This window comes from Molossus molossus, unplaced genomic scaffold (genome assembly GCF_014108415.1).
Source record: "Molossus molossus isolate mMolMol1 unplaced genomic scaffold, mMolMol1.p scaffold_m16_p_2, whole genome shotgun sequence".
NCBI lineage: Eukaryota > Metazoa > Chordata > Mammalia > Chiroptera > Molossidae > Molossus > Molossus molossus.
The window spans coordinates 27,681,560-27,698,152 of record NW_023425355.1 but is presented as its reverse complement, the minus strand read 5'-3'; the positions used below and the strand labels follow the sequence as shown (position 1 = coordinate 27,698,152).

The 16,593-nt window shown below is 40.8% G+C and overlaps 1 pseudogene; it reads left to right on the top strand.

Annotated features, from left to right (window-relative positions):
• The first annotated feature begins 206 nt into the window (after positions 1-206).
• On the top strand, positions 207-13,485 carry LOC118636149 (annotated as a pseudogene).
• The last annotated feature ends 3,108 nt before the right edge of the window (positions 13,486-16,593 follow it).

The window sequence follows — 16,593 nt, the reverse complement described above, 5'->3', positions numbered from 1 at the left end:
CAAAATTACAACTAACTACAGAACAACCGTCATTCAGAACCACCTGGTATCAAGTGGAATGGAAGTCCTTCAGCTACAAATTGAAGAAGAAGCCACATTGAAACTGGTAGGAGGGGTGGAGGCGCGGAAGGCTGGTCTCACACCCACGTGTGGCAGATAAAAATTAGGAGGGATACCTCAGCTGTGAAGGTCCTCCCTGAGTAGCAATGGGGTCCATGACCCACACCAGGACCCCCAGCTCAGGGTTCCAGTGCCAGGAAGAAAAATCCCATAACATCGGGCTGTAAAAACTAGGGGAACTGAGGCTGAGGCTGCTGGAGCCCCAGGCAGTTCCTCTTGAAAGGCCCGCGCACAAACTTACTCGGTCTTGCTCCCCCAGGCTCCAGTGTGGAGGAAGCAGCTTGAAAGGCACCAGAGACATACGGGGAAAAACTGAGTTGTTTGGCATCAGGGCCAGAGCTGGAGAGGCAGATTTCTCCTGGACAGACATGCTGGTGAAGCCGTTGTTCCTTTGGTGAGCCCTTCTCCCACAGGTCCAGCAGACCTGCGCCATATCTGGTACTCCAGAAACCTGGCTCACATTGTTTGCTCTGCCATGGTAATTCACTGAGGCCCTGCCCCACCCAACTTCTGGGACCCCCCAAGCTGTTTTCAGTGGCTTTACCATAGGATTGGCCTGTCTTGGCTTCTGCTTCAGATTTTCCTAAGTTCTGTCAAACAAGCAGCATCTGACCTCAGTGAGCCCCATACCTCTCGCTAAGTGGACCCATGCCTGGCAACAGAAGCAGCCAGCCTTGGTTAACAGCTTGGCTTTGCTTGGGCACCTCCAAGCCCAGCACAAGAAGCAGCCGTCTGCAGATCACTTTGTAGCTTATGCCTGGTGGGTGTGGGTAGAACACAGGCAGTGGCTGAGCTGACCCCAGAGCCAGCACACCCAGTAGACAGCTTCGGACCACATTGAAGCACTACCACCCAATCACCTCCACAAGTGACACACTCAAGGAGTGGACTCAGTGGGTACCAGAGCCCTGCTGAAGTAAGTCTTGCTCTGTGTGGTGGGCCCCTGCACAGCTGATCCTCCAAGGTAGTCAGAGGTTGTTGGTCAGTGGGCACAGCCAGTCCTTGCAGCTTATCAGCCTGAGTAAATCCTTCCCATTGATGTGCCAAAAGCATTCAAGACTCAATTACAAAAAAGAGGGTACAGTCCACATGAGGGGTGCACCTTGTGGGCCCAGCTGGGGTGAACAGGGAGGCTGTGCCACTGGACCCTACAGGACATTTACTATAATAGGCTACCCTAGGAAGCCTAGGAGGCATAGCAACTCTACCAAATACAAAGGAACACACACAGGTAGACAGCCAAAATGAGGAGACAACAAAATATGTCCCAAATGAAAGAACAGAACAAAACTCCATGAAAAAAACTAAACAAAATAGAGATAAGCAACCTAACAGATGCAGAGTTCAGAACACTGCTTATAAGGATGCTCAGTGAACTTAGTGAGAACATCAAGGAACTTAGTGAGGACCTCAAGAGCATAAAAAAAGACCAGTCAGAAATGAAGAATGCACTAATTGAAATAAAAAATAATTTACAGGAAATCAATAGCAGAGTAGGTGAAGCCAAGAAGCAAACCACTGATTTGGAATATAAGGAAGCAAAACACACCCAATCAGAACAGCAAAAAGAAAAAAAAAATACCCCTAAAAATGAGGATAATGTAAGGAGCCTCTGGGACAACTTCAAGTGTACTAACATTCACATCTTGGGGGTGCCAGAAGAAGAAGAACAAGAGAGAAAAAGAAATTGAAAACTTATTTGAAAAAATTACAGAAAACTTCCCTAACTTGGTGAAAGAAACAGACATACAAGTGCAGGAAGCACAGAGAGTCCCAAACAAGATGAACCTCAAGAGCCCACACCAAGACACATCATCATCAAAATGTAAAAGGTTAAATACAAAGAGAGAATCTTAAAAGCAGCAAGAGAAAAGCGGTTAGTTATCTACAAAGGAACTCCCATAAGACTTGTCAGCTGATATCGCAAAAGAAACTTTGCAGGTCAGAAGGGAGTGGCAATAAATATTTAAAGTGATGAAAAGCAAGGACCTACAACCAAGATTACTCTATCCTGCAAAGCTATCATTTAGAATCGATGACCATATAACGAGTTTCCCAGGCAAGAAAAAGCTGAAGGATTTCATCACCACCAAACCTGTATTACAAGAAATGTTAAAGAGACTTTTAAGAAAAAGAAGATAAAAAAATAAGAAAATATTACAAAGGAAAGAAATTTTCACCAAGGTCAACACATAATAAAAACAGTGGATCAACTAAGTATAAAGCTAATACAAAGGTTAAAAGGCAAAAGAAGGAATACCATGCATAATTACAACAGTAAATTAAGGAGTACACACACAAAATAAATAAAACATAATGACAAAAAAATAAACATGAAGGGGTGAGTAAAAATGGCAGTGATTTTGCCCTGGCCAATTTGGCTCCGCGGTTAGAGCGCGTCGGCCTGCGGTCCGGAGAGACCCGGGTTCGGTTCCCGCTAAGGGCACGTACTTCGGTTGCAGTTTGTCCCCGGCCCTGGTTGGTCGTGCGGGTGGCAGCCACTCGATGTGTCCCTTCACGTTGATGTTTCTCTCTCTCTCTCCCTTCCTCTCTCTCCCTCCCACTCTATCTGTACAAAAAATGGAAAAATATCCTCGGGTGAGGATAAAAAAAAAAAAATGGCAGTGATTTTAAAATGTGTTCAAACTTGAGTGACCATCAATTTAAAATAGACTGTTATAAACATAGCTTGCTTGGTATATATGAAGCACATGGTAACCACAAATAAAAAATCTACAAGAGATATACAAGAAATAAAGAGAAAAGAATCCAAACACAACACTACAGAAAGTTAGCAACATATAAAAGAGCAAGAGAGTAAGAGAGGAACAGGAAAGAACTATAAAAACCATCCAAAAACAATCAAATAAGTACATACTTATCAATAATTACCTTAAAAGTAAATTAAGTGCTCCAATCAAAAGATAAATGGATAAAGAAAATGGTACATGTAGACAGTAGAGTATTACTGGGCCATAAAAAAGAATAAAATCTTACCATTTGCGACAGCATGGATGAACCTAGAGGGTTTTATGCTCAGTGAAATAAGTCAGACAGAAAAAGACAAATACCATATTATTTCACTTATATGTGGAATCTAATAAAAAAATAAACAAACAAACAAAACAGACACAGACTCATTGATACAGACAACAACTGATGGTTGCCAGAGGGGAGGGGGTTTGAAGGGCTGAGTGAAAAAAGGTGAAGGGGTTAAGTATGAATTGGCAGTTATAAAACAGTCATGGGTATGTAAAGTACAACATGAAAAATATAGTTAATAATATTGTAATAACTATGTATTGTGCCCGGTGGGTATTGGACTTACGGGGGGACCACTTTGTACATTATATAATTGTCTAACTGCTATGCTGTACACCTTAAACTAATATAATGCTGAATCAACTGTAATTGAAAAAAATTAAATACATGTGAAAATGATTCACAGTGTCTGCCCTCAACTTTAAGATCTAGTTAGAGAGAGAGATATGTACTTCATATAACTAGAAATATAAGTCAAATTGTGATGGGTGCCCTTGAAGGAAAGGGGCTTGTCATCTACAAAGTGCTTATTAGATACCAAGGTCCATATTGGATTATTTCTATAATTTCACTTCAGCATCACAGTGATTCTCAGAGGTAGATGCTATCTATTTCTATTTCTATTTCTCAGATGATGAAGCTGAAGTTGAGAGTGAATTGCCCAAGGTCACACACCTATTAAGGAAAAGAGCCGGAATTTAAATCCTGGTCTTTCTGAGTCCAAAGTTCTTGTTCATTACATTCTACCATGCTTCCTCACATTGATGTTGGATCCCATAGTCTGGACTGGGCAGGACTGAAGTCAGTGGGTATTTTATACTCGTCTTTGGCTTTTTAAATAGGGCATGTTCATTCACACATAGCACAGATGGGAATAGGCAAACAGCCCCTATCACTAATATTTATTTACCCCAAAGAGCCTTTGGCTTAGCCTGCTCTATATGGTTCTCTGTTCTCCATGTGCTCATATTCTTGGCTTTGGACGCCAGTTCCTCATTGGGTTTTTTGTTTGTTTGTTTGCTTGTTTCCTCCCCTCCCCTCCCCTCCCCTCCCGTCCCCTCCCCTCCCGTCCCCTCCCCTCCCCCTCCCCTCCCCTTTTGTTTCAGTTCCTCGTTGTTTACTTGACCCACTTGGCTCTGCTTCTCTTGTTTATCACCCTCTGCCTGCCACACTTGACTTTCCAATTTGGTCTTCCCCTTTGGATTGGCTCACTTGCCAATGAGACATTCCTCCTACCAGCCTCAGACTCAGGTACCCACACCTGCTAGGCAAGTTCCCTTGTCTTCCAGCCAGGAGCGTGGGATTGAACAGGCATAGCCAGGTCAGAAAACTAGAATGTCCCTGGGAGTGGCATAAAAGAATCCAAGTCAAGAATTCAGAGTAGAAAAACTGGAACTTATTTAATTGAGAATGAGGTTTGAAGGATAGGAAGGCAAGTAACAGGGCAAATTTAAACTCTATAGGCATAAGCGGCCTGAAAACCAGTGGGGCATTGGATGCCGAGACAGGAACAGAAGAAATGCAAATGCTTGGTGCTAAGTGAATACTTCTGAGTGGGTTTAAGTGTTTTATTGCATGGTTATTGGATCTTGCTTCTGCTTGGACTTCTCCTATAAACCCAATAGTGTCAGTCAATGAGCTAAAAGCAGAGTTCTGCGGGAGCACACTGAGGAAAGAGATTAAATTCTGACTGAGGAGCTGAGGTCTACAGAGGATGTGAAATGTGAACTAATCCTTGAATGATAAGTAGAATTGTTATTGGTGGTGGGTAAGGGTACATTTTAGCAGCGGGAATGTTATAAGCAAAGACACAGAGGTGTCAAGGTCTGTGACATATATACATCCACTGAACAGCAAGTAATTACAGGGTGGCTGGAATATTGTGTGCATTTGGGGTGAGGCTCCATGAGAGATAAGGTTAAAAAGGTAGACTTGGAGGTGGGGGAAACGTGGAGGGCTTTACATACATTAGACAAGAATCCTGATTTTGAATCCATAGGCAATGGAGAACCATAGATAGCTTTTTCAAAAATTATAGAAAATTTGACATTTTGGGGTAATGTATGAATTTTAACACATTTATAGATTTGTGTAACCACCACTACGATCAGGACACAGAACAATTCCAATACCCGCCCCAAATTTTCTTGTAGTACCTCTTTATAGTCACACCCTCCCCAAATCCCTAACCCCTGGCAACTACTGATCTCTTCTCTGTCCCTATAGTTTTGTCTTTTTGAGAATGTCATATAAATGGAATCATACTATTATAGTCTCTTGCACTGAAGGTTTTTAAGCAGAAGAGTGACATTATTAGGGCTATTTCAGGAGGATCTCTTTTATATTTGTGTGAAAGAAGGATTAGATGAGGATAAAACTAAAAGCCAGGGGACCAGCTGCAAAAGTTCAAACTAGAGATGATCATTCTATTGGCATATGTGGTACATATTCATTAAAGGGCTAATTGTAGTTAATAAAACAGCTGTGGGAAGAAGATAAATGAAACTTGGTCATGTTTACACATCTAAAATGTTTTGATAAACTTTAGCATGATTACCCCCAAGGATATAATAATACAAACAGAGAGAAAAACAAAACAAGCTAACAAAAAAATCAGGTCACAAAATAACATATACAGTACAGTCCACATTTTATTTTTTTTAAAGACATGTATATAGCTCTGGCTGAGTGGCTCAGTTGGTTGGAGCATTGTCCTGTATACCAAAAGGTTGCCGGTGCGATTCCCAGTCAGGGCACATACCTAGGCTGCAGGTTCGATCTCTGGTCAGGGCATATATGGGAGGCAACCAATCAATGTTTCTCTCACACACAATGTCTCTCTCTCTCTCTCTCTCTCTCTCTCTCTCTCTCTCTCAAAATCAATAAGAACATATCCTTGGGTGAGGATTAAAAAAAAGGACATATATATATATAGAAAAATGTCTGAAAGACATGTCAAGAACTTAGTTTGTAATTGTTGCATGGTGGGTGGGATTAGTGGTGACAATTTTCTTCTTTATAGTATTCTACATTTCCAAAAGCCCTGTTTCTCTCCTTCCACTTCCCCTCCCCCACCCTGATGACTTGAAAATAGGTAGACTATTTTCTATATAGGGACCATACTTTCTTGTTTGTTTGAATGAGTTACAATTTTTTCTAGAAAACTGTATATTTTTAATAAGTTGAAATTCTGGATTTGTTGCTGCTGCTTGTTGTGAATTGTTGTTGTTTGTTTAGTGACTTTTCTAAACTATTTGTTTGAAGTCTGTATTCTATGTCATATGTGGCTGCTGACGTCTGAGTTCCATTATCTTAGTGGTCAGTTAGTGTTTTAACAGATCTTTCCTTTAAATGCCTGGAGCCAAAACAAAGAAAAAGAAAGTAATATTCTCCCAAATTTTGTAGATGGGCTCTTTTCTGGTGTAGTCCTTTAGTGTTTAGCTAGGCTGTTAACAACTTCACTTTGACCTTCACTTTCTGCTTGCCTGAATTCTGAAGATCAGCCAGTGGTGAAAGCTCAGGATTCTCTCAGGCCTTTTCAGAGCATCTGTTCCGACCCAGGCATGTGTGTGGCCTTGTTTTCTTGGTATACCCAGGAACTTTTAAAAGCCCTTATTCCCTCATGTATCTTCTTTCCCAAACTCTTTCTTCCCATATTTTTTCAGTTTCTTTATTGCTTATCAACTGATACCCTTTGACACAGGGTGCAGTGACAAATACCTTTGCCTTGAAATGCTTTTAGCAATGCCCCGCCCCGCCCCGCTCCAGTAAGTTGCTTCAGCCCTTGGAACACTTGAAGGCGAGCAAAACAAACAGGCCCTTATGATCTTTCTTTAAGGAACCACCAGACAGGTTGAAGTACACATGTCCAATTCTTTGAGAATAAGGTTGTTTCCTTTGATACAAGCATTCTGAACCAAGAGGGTGGGCCGGCATCTTCACAGCTGCCCCCAATTTGGTGAATGAGAAGGGATGGAAAGCAGGCAATTGCAAATACCCAAAATCCTCTCTTACTGCAATTACAGCAGCTTCTTTCTTCATTAAGCTTTTCCTTGTTTGGTGTAAATTTTTTTTACTAGGTTCCAGAGTTCCTGGAAAGTTGATTATGACAATTTGCCAGCTTATTAGTTGATTTTGTGGAGGAACAGAGCCCTGGAATTACCTACGCCACCATTATTCTTGACCTCAGTTTTTAAATTTTTTGTAAGGATGGCAATGCCACTTCTAAGCTCTTAATATGCCTGAGCTAAAGCCAGATATCCACTCATTATTTTTTTATGCACAAATTGTCTTAACTTCGGCCAATGCAATCCCCTTCAAAATGGCTCTTAGTCTTTTTGACAGAATCTCAGTAATCTCTGACAGTTCCCTTGCTTTCTGCTACAAGAGATCTCAGGCTCATCTTGTACACTTGGGTCCCTTTAGGTGGGAAATGGTATTTAAAGACCAAAGAATGGATGCTAAGGTTATTTGTTGCCATTGAGTTGTCATTGCTTCCAGGCTTTTCAGTGGATAGACCTAGAAGAAATATTTTTTAAAAAGAAAAATATCAAGAGTTTGTAATGATATTTCTAATTCAAATTTAATAGTACAAAAAATTAATAGTACAAGGTTTGGCCTAATTTCTTTATTTTGTATGTATATATATGTTTTTCTTTTATGCTGACTATCTTGTTTTCTAACTACATTAACTTCATACTTATTTGTTTTATTCTAAATAAACCAATAATACTTTCAAAGTAACATGCTAATATTGCTATTAACATGAGACTACTGAAAGCAGTTTAAGATCTTGTTTTGTGGTTCATTTTGTCCTTAGACCATATATCACCAGGGAGGTATAGACAAAATACTGTGTGTTTTTTAAAATTAATTAATTAATTTTTGTTACAGATGTTTTTCCTTTTTCCCCCACTGATACCCCCCTCCTTCCCCATCCTGTCCCCAGCTTTGTTGTCCATGTACATTGTTCATGCATACAAGCATATAAGTTCTGTGGTTTATCTCTCCCCCCCACCCCCTCATCTGGGGATTGTCAGTCTGTACCCCACTTCCACGTCTCTGGGACTACCCCGTTACTCAGACTGTTATGTTCTTTATATTCCACAAATCAGTGAGATCATATGATACTTGTCTTTCTCTATTTGGCTTGTTTCACTTAGGATAACACTTTCCAGGTCCCTCCATGTCGTCTCAAAGGATAAGAGATCTTTCTTTCTTACAGCTGCATAATACTCCATTGTGTGTATGTACCACTGATTTTTTATCCATTCGTCTACTGATGGACACGTGGGCTGTTTCCAGATCTTAGCTATTGTAAATAGTGCTTCTACAAACATAGGGGTACATATATTCTTTCTGATTGGTGTTTCAGGCTTCTTAGGGTATACTCCTAGAAGTGAAATCACTGGGTCAAATGGAAGTTTAATTTTTAATTTTTTGAGGTAACACCATATTGTTTCCATAGTGGCTGGACCAGTCTGCATTTCCACCAGCAGTGTACTAGAGTCCCCTTTTCTCCCCACCCTCGCCAACACTTGTTGTTTGATGATTTGTTGATGGTGGCCATTCTGACAGGTGTGAGGTAATACCTCATTGTTGTTTTAATTTGCATCTCTCTGATGATTAGTGATGTTGAGCATTTCTTCATATGTCTCTTGGCTATTTGTATGTCCTGTTTGAAGAGGTGTCTATTTACTTCTTCTACCCATTTTTTAATTGGGTTCTTTGTCTTCCTTTTGTTGAGTTGTATGAGTACTCTATATATTTTGGAAATTAACCCCTTATCTGTTGCATCATTGGCAATTATGCTCTCCCATACAGTGGGTTGCCTTTCCATTTTGATGCTTGCTTCTTTTGCTGTGCAGAAGCTTTTGAGTTTGATGTAGTCCCATGTGTTCATTTTCTCCTTTGTTTCTGTTGCCTTAGGTGATGTATCAGTGAAAATTCTGCTGCGTATGATGTCTGAAATTTTGTTGCCTACATTTTCTTCTAGGATTTTTATGGATTCATGAGTCACATTTAAGTCTTCTATCCATTTTGAGTTTATTCTTGTGTATGGTGTAAATTGATGGTCTAGTTTTATTTTCTTTGCATGTAGCTGTCCAATTTCCCCAAAACCATTTATTAAAGAGGCTGTCCTTACTCCACTGTATGCTCTTGCCACCTTTGTCAAATATTAATTGAGCATATTGTCTTGGGTCCATTTCTGGGTTCTCTATTGTGTTCCATTGATCTATCTGCCTGTCCTTCTGCCAGTACCAGGCTGTTTTGATTATAGTGGCTTTGTAGTATAACCTGAAATCTGGTAATGTGATCCCTCCTACTTTGTTCTTCTTTGTCAAGATTGCTGTGGCTATTCGAGGTCTTTTTTGGTTCCATATGCACTTTTGAAGTACTTGTTCTAATTCTGTGAAATATGTCATTGATATTTTGATGGGGAGTGCATTGAATCTTTAGATTCCTTTGGGTAGTATGGACATTTTAATGATGTTAATTCTTCCAATCCATGAACAAGGTATGTGCTTCCACTTTTTAATATCTTCCTCTATTTCTTTTTTCAATGACCTGTAGTTTTCTGCGAATAGGTTCTTTATTTCTTTGGTTAAGTTTATTCCTAGGTATCTTAATTTTTTTGCTGCAATGTTAAATGGTATTGTTTTCTTAGTTTCTCTTTCTGTGAGTTCATCATTGGTATATAAGAATGCTGTCAATTTCTTGACATTAATTTTGTATCCTGCTACTTTGCCAAATTCATTTATTAAGTCTAGTGAATTTTTGATGGAGTCTTTGGGGTTTTCTATGTATAATATCATGTCATCTATGAATAATGACAGTTTCACTTCCTCCTTTCCAATTTGGATCCCTTTTATTTTTTCTTCATGTCTGATTGCTGTGGTCAAGACTTCCAGTACTATGTTAAATAAGAGTGGTGAAAGTGGGCATCCTTGTCTTGTTTTTGTTCTCAAGGGAAATGCTTTTAGTTTTTGCCCATTGAGTATGATGTTGGCTGTAGGTCTTCAAAATACTGTGTTTTAAAGTCACTTGAAGTTATTTTCTTCTTTGAATAATTATGCTACAACATAATATACAGAAAGATTCATTTATTTCTCTTCATTTTCAGTGGTTAGAGATTGCTTTTTATTTTTCCTTTGATTTAATTTTATTTTAAATTATGCTTCCAAAATTAACACTAGATTTTTAAAAAGGTACATTTAGAGAAGTATAGCTTCTGTCTCTATCACTGCACTCTGTTCTCTCCTCCCCCCAGTTTTTCATAAATTTATTTTTTATTTTGGTTTATACTTTTGATGTTTCTTTTCTTTCTTCTCTCTCTCTCTCTCTCTCTCTCTCTCTCTCTCTCTCTCTCTCTCTTTTTGGTTAATCCTAACCCAAGGATATTTTTTCCATTGCTTTTTAGAGAGAGTAGTAGGGAGGGAGGGATGGGGAGAGAGAGAAAGAGAAGCATCGATGAGAAAAAGAAACATTGATGTGAGAACAATACATTGATTCGTTGCCTCCTGCAGGGACCCCAACTGAGGGTAGGATCGAACCTACAACCCAGGTACCTGCTCTTGACTGGGAATGGAACCCAAGACCCTTCAGTACACGAGAGATGCTCAAACCACTGAGCCACACCAGCCAGGGCATACTTTTGATGTTTTTGTTGAAAACAATATAAAGAAACATGTGTGTATATATGTATATCTTCCCTTTTTGTACACAAAAGGTGGGCTACTATAAAGACTATTTCTTGCCTGGCCAGTGTAGGTCAGTGGTTGAGCATTGACCCATGTACCAAGACGTCAGGACACATGCTCAGGTTGTGGGCCAAATCCCCAGTGAGGGGCATTCAGAAGGAAGCCAGTCGGTGTTCTCTCTCATTGATGTTTCTATCTTTCTCCCGCTCTCCTTTCCTCTCTCTCTCAAATCAATAAAGAAAAAAATTATTTCTGCCTTGCTTTTTTATCAATTAGTATAACCTGGATATCATTCTATGTCAGTATATGAAGATTAACTTCATCCTTTTTTATGATTGTGTATTATTTCATTATGTGAATGTACTGAGTTTCTTTTAGTTTTTGCTATTTCAAATAAGGTTACAGTGAATAGCATCAGGCCTATGTCATTTTGCATTTTTTCAAGTATGTCTTTGGAACACATTCTAGGAAGTAAGGTTGCTTTACTGCATGTGTAATTTTATTAGATAGCAACAAATTCCCCTCCATAGGGACTATACGATTTTGCATTCCCACCCACAATATACATATTAGAGTTCAGAAGTTTTTTTTGTTTTTGTTTTTTATTGAGGGAGAGAGAGGAAGAGAGCGAGACACAGAGAAACATCCATGTGAAAGAGACACAGCGAGTGGCTACCTCCCGCAGGACCCCAACCGGGGCCAGGGACAAAATGCAACCGAAGTATGTGCCCTTAGCAGAAATTGAACCCAGGTCTCTCTGGACCGCAAGACGACGCTCTAACTGCTGAGCCAAACTGGCCAGGGCGAGTTCACAAGTCTTTACATCTCTCCACAGAGCCAGCGTGGATCAGTTTGTTAACTCTGGCCTCCATCGGAGACATTGCCTCCCTCACCATTCATCCCCCAAATATATACCAGGTATATACCAAATATATACCTATTATCTTTCCTATTATATGCCCTGTGTTAAAAACAAATAAGTTGGGGCAGAGGTGGGGGCGGCTTGGTCCGCGGGCGCCTGCCTGACCTGCCGACCAGCTGGCCAGCCAAGTCAGGAGCCAGAGGCGGTGGGTGCCCGGCGGGTGGCAACAACTTGCTACTGATTCTCACAGGTGAAGGGGCCATGGATGAGTACGTGGCAGAAACTGACATTATCTCAACTGTTGAATTTAATTACTCTGGAGATCTTGTAACAGGAGACAAGGGTGGCAGAGTTGTTATTTTTCAATGGGAACAAGAGAGTAAAAGCCACCCTCATTCTAGGGGAGAATATAATGTTTACAGTACCTTTCAAAGTCATGAACCAGAGTTTGACTATTGGAAAAGTCTAGAAATTGAGGGGGAAAGTAACAAAATTAAGTGGTTACCACAACAGAATACTGCTCATTTTCTACTCTCTACAAATGATAAAATTATTAAATTATGGAAAATACGTGAATGAGATAAAAGAGCAGAAGGTTATAATTTGAAAGATAAAGATGGATGACTTTGAGACCCATTTAGAATTACAGCACTGTGGGTCCCAATATTGAAGCCCATGGACCTCATGGTAGAAACAAGTCCACAACAAAGTTGTGCAAATGCTTACACATGCCATATAAATTCCATTTCCATACACAGTGATCATGAAACGTATCTTTCTGCAGATGGCCTGAAAATTAATCTGTGGCATTTAGAGATCACAGATAGAAGATTTAACATCGTGGACACTAAGCCCACGAACATGGAGGAGCTGACAGATGGCATAACCACGGCTGAATTCCACCCGCACCAGTACAACATGTTTGTGTACAGCAGTATAAAGAGGACCATCCAGCCCTGGCCGGTTTGGCTCAGTGGTTAGAGTGTCAGCCTGCGCACCAGAGATTCCCAGGTTCGGTTCTGCTAAGGGCACGTATGGGTTGCAGTTTGTCTCTAACCCCAGTTGGGGTCGTGTGGGTGGCAACCAGTGGATGTGTCTCTCTCAAATCAAAGTTTCTCTCTCTCCCTCCCTCCTGCTCTAACTGTAATAAATGCAAAAAAAAAAGGACCATCCAGCAGTGTGACATGTGCTCCTCGGTCCTGTGCGACCAACAACTCTTAACTTTTTTGAAGAACCTGATGATCCCTGCAGTAGGTCTTTCTTCTCAGAAATAATTTCTTCCATCTCTGATGTGAAATTCAGTCATAGTGGTCAGCATATGAGGACCTGAGGCAACCTGTTGGTTAAAGTCAGGGATCTCAACATGGAAAGCCATTCCTCTGAGACCCACCAGGTCCATGAGTACCTTCCAAGCAAGCTGTGTTCCTGTATGAAAGTGACTTCATCTTCAACCAGTTTGAGTGCTGCTGGAATGGTCTGGACAGTGCGATCATGACGAGGTCCTACAACAACTTTTTCAGGATGTTTGACAGAAACATGCAGAGGGACATGACCCTGGAAGCTTTCAGAGAGAACAGCAAGCCTTGAGCCAGTCTGAAGCCTCGGAGAGTGTGTCCAGGTAGGAAGAGGAAGGATGAGATCAGTGTGGACAGTATGGACTTCAATAAGAAGATTCTGCACACGGCCTGGCACTCTGCTGATAACGTTATTGCCATGGCTGCCACTAACAACCTGTACATATTCCAGGACAAAGTCAACTAAGAAAGGGGCAAAAGCGTCTCATCCTGCATACCTAAGCCAGGTGGTTTCTGTCGGGGAAGGAATGTCCTCTTGGTGGAGCGCAGAGGTACACACCCTGTTCCCTTCCTAGACTGGAGCCTGAATACACACAGCCAGGGAGACAATGAGGGTTGCTGCTCAGTCAAAGAACCCACTCGATGCAAGCTGATGGATGGAGCTCAATAAAGGCCATTACTCACAATAAATGTATTTATTTAAATCTGAGCCGTCCTTACCAGTTATAGACCAAAAAATTAACACCCAACAGAAAACTTGTCCCATATCTCTCTTGCCCCTCTGTCGTCTGACTAGGGTTCTCATGTGCTACTGGGCGGACATCCCCTGCACCCCACCACACACACCTGTGTCTTCAATCACACCTTCTGTTGTAACCACGTAATAAAAGCAACACACTATACAAAGTGTTTTAAGTCGCCCTGGCTGGTTTGGCTCAGCGGTTGGAGCATCGGCCTGCGGACCAGAGAGTCCTGGGTTCGGTTCCCACTAGGGGCACGTACCCCCCAAAAAAACAAAGAAAACAAAGTGTTTTAAGTAAAATACACACACACACACACACACACACACACACTCACACACATGCACACAATAATATGTTGCCTGTAAGTAATGAGGAATGAAGTAATGTGGCAAGCCTTGGCTTGTTATGAGCCTCTTCTCAAGCTGCCTATGACTGAGGAAGGTTTCTGAAACATGTTCAACAACTCTGACAACGTGATTGCAAATGAGTCCACATTGCTGCCTATACCAACCATGTGATTTTGCCTAGGCCTCTGTGACCAGAAGGCATGACCTAGCTAGCATACATAAAGCAGAAAGGGACATTAGACATCCATCTTTATACTTCTCTGAAGTAACTGTTAACTGTTTTGTTTTGTTTTCTCCTCACCTGAGGACATCTTTCCATTTTTTGTTCAGATAGAGTGGGAGGGAGAGAGAGGAAGAGGAAATATCGACGTGAAAGGGACACATCGAATGGCTGCCACCCGCACGACCAACAAGGGCCGGGGACAAACTGCAACCAAGGTACGTGCCCTTAGCGGGAACCGAACCTCGGTCTCTCTGGACCACAGGCCGACGCTCTAACCGCTGAGCCAAACCAGCCAGGGCTGTTTACTGTTTATTATTATCAACTTTGAAATAAACCCATTGAAGGATCCCAAAGACAAACACTTCTTTGTTTTTTATTTCCTTTAAAATTTTTTCAATTACAGTTTATATTCAACATTATTTTCAGGTAACACTTTGTTGTTGTTGTTGTTGTTAATCCTCATCTGGGGATACATTTTTTTTCTTTCATCCTCACCCGAGGACATTTTTGCATTTATCTTCAGATAGAGCGTGAGGGAGAGAGGGAGGACGAGAGAGAGAGAGAGAAACATCGATGTGAGAGGGACACATCAACCGGTTGCCTCCCACGTGTTCTCCAACTGGGGCCAAGTATCTACCGGGGAGGTTGGCAATGGCAGAATGAAGTGGGGAGGTGCAGTGTACAAATTTAAGATGAGATATTTTCCTGAAATCATGCCATACAAGCATCTGTCAGGCCTATAACATAATAAACTGAGGGAGGAACTGAAAGAAATTTTTTATATAATGGCAAACTTTCATAATAGCATATTATTGCCCTGGCCGGTTTGGCTCAGCGGTTAGAGCGTCAGCCTGCGGTCCGGAGAGACTTGGGTTCGGTTCCCGCTAAGGGCACGTACCTCGGTTGCAGTTTGTCCCCGGCCCTGGTCGGTCGTGCGGGTGGCAGCCACTCGATGTGTCCCTTTCACATCGATGTTTCTCTCTCTCTCTCTCTGTTCCTCTCTCTCCCTCCCACTCTACCTGAACAAAAAAATGGGAAAATGTCCTCGGGTGAGGATTAAAAAAAAAAATAGCATATTATTTATTTCTAGTCATGGTACACATAGGATACTTGCAGCTCATTAAAGCTTTTCCCCAGAGCTGACTTGATGTTTCAGTGCTGATCTACAAGGTGCAATGCAAAGAGTTCTAGGGAGACTCTAGGGCCCAAAAGATGTTTTCCCCTAGACTTTTACTCTTCTGGAAAATTTCACTCATGTGTGAAAATATATATTTTAAATTATAAAAGCAATACATGGCTCTACATAAAGATGACAAATTAAACACATGAATTTGTTTTTGCTCCTTCACCGAGCCCCATTTTAATGGCAGTGAAAGAATACCTCCAAGACTTACAAAATAATAACAAAACTAAAAAGATTGGAATTTATAACATGTGTGTATAATATGTAAAAATGACAATGAAAGAATTTTTAAAAAGGCATAACCCACAAGAAACAAGAGAATAAGAAATAAGATGAAATTGATAGTATTTTGAAAGCTGGAAAACAAATGATGAAGTGATTAATTCACTCAGCAGATCTGAAGAAGCTGAACCTTATAACAATAGTGAGAAAATAAAGAAAATGAAAATTTAAATATACATTAATTCAAGAAATTTCCCCAAAACTGAAAGTCATGCATTTCCAGGTTGAAAGATCTCATGACTAATGAAAACGGACCCACACCAAGACACATCTTCATAAAATTTCTCAAAGTTGGGTTTAAAAGATCATACAAGCTTCCAGTGAGAAAAAAACAGGTCCTATATAATGAATCAAGAATCAGAATGGCTTTGGATTTCTCAATTATCAATATTGGAAACTAGGAGATGATGGAAAAGTGCCTTCAAAATTCCGAAGAATAACTATTTTCAACCTTGAGTTCTGTATCTAGCCATGTTCTCTCTCAATCAAGTGTGGGGATAGAATGAAGACATTTTCAGCCAAGCAAGGTCTCAAAAATTTACCCCTTATGCACCTCTTTGTTAAAGCAAGAGTTTTAAACCAAGAAACAGGAAAGACTTGGGTTAGTGGGAAAAAGATCCAGCATAAGAAAGGCAAAAAGTGATCTCCAGGATGATGGTTAAGATAGGTCCCAGGATGATACCTACACACCAGAAAAGAATAGAAGACAACCAGCTCATACAAGACAAAGGCTTCAGTAGAGATATCAAGATACCTGATGCACCTAAACACATGGAAAGGAGATGGAGGTAATTGA